Here is a 6,872-nt window from a genome sequence, read left to right as displayed (position 1 = left end):
CCTTTATTTTTATTTTTATTATTATTATTTTTTTTTTGCTTACTATGTTGTTTATACTTTGTCAAAATTGAACTTTTTAAAAGCTAACAACATGCAAAAGATTTAAATGAAGGTTTTTAAGCAAAATTGAGGGGAAAAAAAAAGAATATAATATTTAGGTAAAGTAAAAGCATCAAATTATTTTATTTTATTTTATTTGTATGGTGTTTAAATTTTACCAAAACAAATTGTTTAAAAGCTAGATAGTGATTCAATGTACATTTAATGTTGTAATATATGTTGATGGAATGTGGCATTTAAAAAGTCAAATATAATAGTTGAACATCTTGGTACTCATTCAAGCATACTAATTAGCAACTCTAAGTAAAAGATCGATTTTTCTTTTTTCTTTTTTTAATAATTAAAATGGGCAAACCCAAAGTTTTTAACATAAAAAGCATCGGCTTTGCCCTTTTTTATTTTTTATTTTTTGTTTTTTTTGTTTACTATGTTGTTTAAACTTTGTCAAAATTGGACTTTTCAAATATTAGCAACATGCAAAATAATTAAAAGATAGTTCTTAAGCAACACTAATAAAAAATAAATAAATTAAATTTTAACGTGAAGCCGATGCTTTTACCCCTAAAAGAGTCGGCTTTGAAATTTTTTATTACTTTTTTGTTTGTATGGTGTTTAAATTTTGTCAAGATTTATTTTTTAAAAGCTAAATATTGATTCAATGTATGCTAATTAGATATTGCTTCAATGTTACATTTAAAAAGTTAAATATAATGCTTGAACATCTTGGTACTCATTCACGTATACTAATTAGCATCTCCAAGTAAAAGATCAAAATGTCTTCTTTTTTTTTAATTAAGAAGGGAAAAGCCCAACTTTTTTAACCTCAAAGCTGATGTTTTTAACATAAAAGTGTCGCTTTGCCTTTTTTTTTGTCTTTTGTTTTTTTTTTCTTAATATGTTTTTTAAAATTTGTCAAAATTGGACTTTTTAGAAGCTAACAAAATGCAAAAGAATTAAAAGATAGTTTTTAAGCAAAATAAAAAAAATTTTAAAAATATAATTTTAAGGCGAAGAAAACGCTTTTACCCCTAAAAGCATCAGCTTCAATATTTTTTTATTATTATTTCATTTAAATGGTGTGTAAATTTGCTAGGTATTAATTAAATGTATGTTTATTGTTGCAATGTATATTGCTTCAATGCTGCATTTAAAAAGTTAAATATAATGCTTAAACATCTTGGCACTGATTCAAGCGTACTAATTAGCAACTTCAAGTAAAAGATTAAAATTATTATTATTATTATTATTTTTAATTAAGAAGGGCAAAGCATACATTTTTAACTTCAAAAGCATTGGCTTTGCCGCCTTTTTTTTTTTTGCTTGCTATGATTTTTAAACTTTGTCAAAATTGAACTTTTTAAAAGCTAATAACATGCAAAAGAATTAAAAGATAGTTTTTCAACAAAACGAAGAAAATATTAAAAGAAATAATATTTAAGTAAAGCTTATGCTTTTACCCCTAAAAGTGTCAACTTTGATATTTTTAAATTAATTTTTTTGATTTGTATGGTTTTCAAATTTTGTCAAAACAGATTGTTCAAAAGCTACATAGTGATTCAATGTATATTTAATGTTGTAATGTATATCAATTCAATGCTGCATCTAAAAAGTTAAATATAATGCTTGAACAACTTGGTACTCATTCAAGCATACTAAATAGCAACGACATGTTGTTTATACTTTGTATATCAATTCAACTCTGCCTTTATTTTTATTTTTTTGCTTACTATGTTATTTATACTTTGTCAAAATTGAACTTTTAAAAAGCTAACAACATGCAAAAGAATTAAAAGAATTGTTTTAAGAAAAATTAACAAGAAATGAAAAAGAATATAATGTTTAGGCAGAACGGACTATTTTACACATAAAAGCGTCGGCTTCGATATTTTTAAATTTTTTTTTTTATTTGTATGGCATTTAGATTTTGTCAAGACAGATTGTTTAAAAGCTGGATAGTGATTCAATGTATATTTAATGTTGCAATGTATGTTGATTCAATGGGGCATTTAAAAAGTTAAATATAATTCTTGAACATCTTAACACTCATTCAAGCATACTAACTAGCAACTCTAAGTAAAAGATCAATTTTTTTTTTAAATTAAAAAGGGAAGAGCCTAAGTTTTTAACATAAAAAGCATCGGCTTTGCCCTTTTTTTTTTTTTTTTTTTCCTTACTATATTGTGTAAACTTTGTCAAAATTGGATTTGTCAAAAGCTAGCAACATGCAAAATAATTAAAAGATAGCTTTTAAGCAACACTAAGAAAAAATAAATAAATAAATTTTTAAGGTGAAGCCCACACTTTTACCCCTAAAAGTATCGGTTTTGATATTTTTTATTATTTTTTGTTTGTATGGTGTTTAAATTTTGCCAAAATTTATTTTTTCAAGGCTAGATATTGATTCAATCTTTGTTTAATGTTGCAATGTTTATTGCTTGAATGTCATATTTTAAAAGTTAAATATAATGCTTGAGCATCTTGGTACTCATTCAAGTATACTAATTAGCATCTCCAAGTAAAAAATCGAAATGTTTTTTCTTTTTTTAAATTAAGAAGGGAAAAGCCAATTTTTTTAACCTCAAAAGTGTCAGCTTTGCATTTTTTTTTTTTTACTTACTATGTTGTATAAACTTTGTCAAAATTGGACTGTTTAAAAGCTAACAACATAAAAAGGAATTAAAAGATAGTTTTTAAGTAAAACTATATATATAATATTTAGGTAAAGCCGATGCTTTTGCTCCTAAAAGCATCAGCTTTGATATTTTTTTAATTCTTTTATTTTTATTTTTATGATGTTTAAATTTTGTGAAAACAAATTGTTTAAAAACTAGATAGTGATTCATTGTACATTTAATGTTGCGATGTATATTGATTCAATGTAGCATTTAAAAACTTAAATATAATGCTTGGACACCTTGGTACTCATTCAAACATACTAATCAGTAACTCCAAATAAAAGATCAAAATGTTTTTTTTTTTTAATTAAGAAGGGCAAAGATGACATTTTTAACATAAAAAGCATAAGCTTTGCCCTTTTTCTTTTTCATTTTTTTTTTGTTTGCTTACTATGTTGTTTAAACTTTGTCAAAATTGGACTTTTTTAAAAGGTAACAATATACTATAGAATTAAAAGATAGTTTTAAACAACACTAAGAAAAAATAAAAAAATATATAATTTTAAGGCAAGCCGACGCTTTTACCCCTAAAAGCATTGGCTTTAATATTTTTTATTTTATTTTTTGATTTGCATGTTGTTTAAATTTTGCCAAAATTTATTATTTAAAAGCTAGATATTGATTCACTATATATTTAATGTTGCAATGTATATTGCTTCAATGTTGCATTTAAAAAGTTAAATATAATGCTTGAACATCTTGGTACTTATTCAAACATACTGATCAGTAACTCCAAATAAAAGATCAAAATGAATTTTTTTTTTAATTAAGAAGGGAAAAGTTGACATTTTTAACATAAAAAGCATATGCTTTGCCCTTTTTCTTTTTCATTTTTTTTTTTTTGCTTACTATGTTGTTTAAACTTTGTCAAAATTGGACTTTATTAAAAGGTAACAACATACTAAAGAATTAAAAGATAGTTTTTAAACAACACTAAGAAAATTTTTTTAAAAAAAATAATTTTAAGGTAAAGTCGACGGTTTTACCCTTAAATGGCTCAACATCGATATTTTTTATTTTATTTTTTGATTTACATGGTGTTTAAATTTTACCAAAATTGATTGTTTAAAAGCTAAATATTGGTTCAATATACGTTTAATGTTGCAATGTATATTGCTTCAATGTTGCATTAAAAAAGTTAAATATAATTCTTGAACATCTTGGTACTCATTCAAGCATGCTAATTAGCAACTCCAAGTAAAGGATTGCAATTTTTTTTTTTTAATTAGGAAGGGCAAAGCCGGTATTTTTAACCTCTAAAGCATTGGCTTTGCCCTTTTTTTTTTTTTTGCTTACTATGCTGTTTGAACTTTGTCAAATTGGACTTTTTAAAAGCTATCAACATGCCAAAGAATTAAAAGATAGTTTTAAACAACACTAAGAAAAAATTTAAAAAAATATATAAGTTTAATATAAAGTCGTCACTTGTACCCCTAAAAGCATTGGCTTTAATATTTTTTATTTTATATTTTGATTTGCATGTTGTTTAAATTTTGCCAAAATTTATTATTTAAAAGCTAGATATTGATTCACTATATATTTAATATTGCAATGTATAGTGCTTCAATAGAGCATTTATAAAGTTAAAAATAATGTTTGAACATTGTGGTACTCATTCAAGCATACTAATTAGCTACTCCAAGCAAAATATTACAATTTTTTTTTTTTAAATTAAGAAGGGCAAAGCCGATGCTTTTAATCTCTAAAGCGTAGGCTTTGCCTTTTTTTTTTTTGGCTTACTATGTTATTTAAACTTTTTCAAAATTGGACTTTTTTAATAGCTAACAACAACATGCAAAAGAATTAAAAGATAGTTTTTAAGCAGCACTAAGAAAAGATTAAAAAATATAATTTTGGCATTTATTATTATTATTATTATTTCCATTTGTATGGTGTTTAAATTTTGTTAAAATTGATTGTTTATAAGTTAGATATTAATTCAATGTATATTGCTTCAATGTTGCATAAAAAGTTAAAGTATAATGCTTGAACATCTTGGTACTTATTAAAGCATACTAATTATCAACTCCAAGTGAAAGATCAAAGTGTTTTTTTTTTTTTTATAATAAATTAAGAAGGGAAACATTGCAGGTTTTTACCTCAAAAGCGTCGGCTTTGCACTTTTTATTTTTACTTTTTTGGCTTAATATATTGTTTAAAACTTTGCTAAAATTGAACTTTTTAAAAGCTAACAACATGCAAAGGAAATAAAAGACAGTTTTTAAGCAAAACTAGAAAAAATATAAAATATAATATTTAGGTGTAGCCGATGCTTTTACCCCTAAAAGCAAAGGGTTTGATATTTTGAATTTTTTTTTTTTTAATGTTGTTTAAATTTTGTTCAAACAAATTGTTTAAAAGCTAGATAGTGATTCAATGTATATTTAATGCTGCAATGTATGTTGATTGTTGCATCTAAAAGTTAAATATAATGCTTAAGCAACTTGGTAATCATTCAAGCATACTAAATGGCATTGGCTTTGCTCTTTTTTTTTTTTTTTTTTTTTTTTTTTTTTTTTGTGCAAACTATGTTGTTTAAACTTTGTCAAAATTGGATTTTATAAAAGCTAACAACATGCAAAAGAATTAAAAGATCGTTTTCATGCTACATTAAGAAAAAAATTAAAAGATAAAATTTTGAGGTAAAGCTGATGCTTTTACATTTAAAAGCATTGGCTTTGATTTTTTTTTTTTTAGTTTGTATGGTGTTTAAATTTAGTCAAAATTGATCGTTTAAAAGCTAGATATTGATTCAATGTATGTTTAATGTTACAATGTATATTGATTCAATGTTGCATTTAAAAAGTACAATATAATGCTTGAATATCTTGGTACTCATTCAACTATACTAATTACCAACTCCAAAGTAAAATATCAATTTTTTTTTTTTAAATTAAGAAGGACAAAGTTGACGTTTTTGACCTCAAAAGTGTTGGCTTTTTTTTTTTTTGGCTTACTATGTTGTTTAAACTTTGTCAAAATTGGACTTTTTAAAAGCTAACAACCTGCAAAAGAATTTAAAGATAGTTTTTAAGCAACGCTAAGAAAAGATTAAGAAAATAATTTTAAGGTAAAGTCAACACTTTTATCCCTAAAAGCTAGGTATTGATTCAATGTATGTTTAATGTTGGAATGTATATTGCTTCAATGTATATTTAATGTTGCAAGATATTGATTCAATTTTATTCTCTAAATGGAACAATATGAAGCAAAATTAAAAGGCAACAAAATTAAAATAAATATCTGCTTAACAAACTAATATATTAACTAATGTAATATTTTTACAATTTGGTCCACTATTTTATATGTACAAACAAAAGCAATTAAACTACCATGCATACGTAGTCATTGGGATGATAGATTTGTGACCATAATTGATGCCCATTCAGCTCTAAATTGGTTGACATCCTCTTGTAACCAAGTGACACCCTCATACTGCTCATGAAAAAGATATGTTACAAAATTTTTATCAATACAAAATAAATAAGTAAAAATTATTATAAAGTAATTAAGTATATGAAAATAATAAAATTACCATTGATCTTGAGTCTAGGCAAGGTACGTTTTTCCTAATGATGTTCCTCATTTTCATCATGATATAGTAACCACATTCGATATTCCCAGACTGTTTAGGAGTCTAAATTTGCAAATATTAATTTAAATGTAATATTAAATGTAAGATTAAATGTAAGATAAGTATGTAAAATAACGACAAATAATTCCCACTTTAAATATAATAATTACTTTTGTATTATTTTGCCATCTAATTTTTTTTTTCCAAATATGTCTTCCCTTGGTTCCATGCAATGAATGCACTATAGAAATATAAAAATTGTATAATTAATATTATGAAAAGTATATTAAATTTAAATACAATTAATTAAATGAAATTAATAGTTAACCATCTTACTCATCACAGCAAAGATCTGAAGTCTGGATTGATTTGATTCTTATTGCTCTTCAATGAATTATAAAACCATGTTACTACTCGGTATAGAATAATAACACATAACATCCAATGATTGCTTAAAACATCCAAAAAACATATTTGAGTTAATATGTGATTTGATGAAATTAATTAACAAAGTCTATTATAACTTAACATAACATACCTTACACAGTATGGGAAAGAACCAT

Source organism: Ziziphus jujuba, chromosome 9 (assembly GCF_031755915.1).
Source record: "Ziziphus jujuba cultivar Dongzao chromosome 9, ASM3175591v1".
NCBI classification, from domain to species: domain Eukaryota; kingdom Viridiplantae; phylum Streptophyta; class Magnoliopsida; order Rosales; family Rhamnaceae; genus Ziziphus; species Ziziphus jujuba.
The sequence above is the reverse complement of the archived record's forward strand: the minus strand, read 5'-3'. Positions refer to the sequence as shown.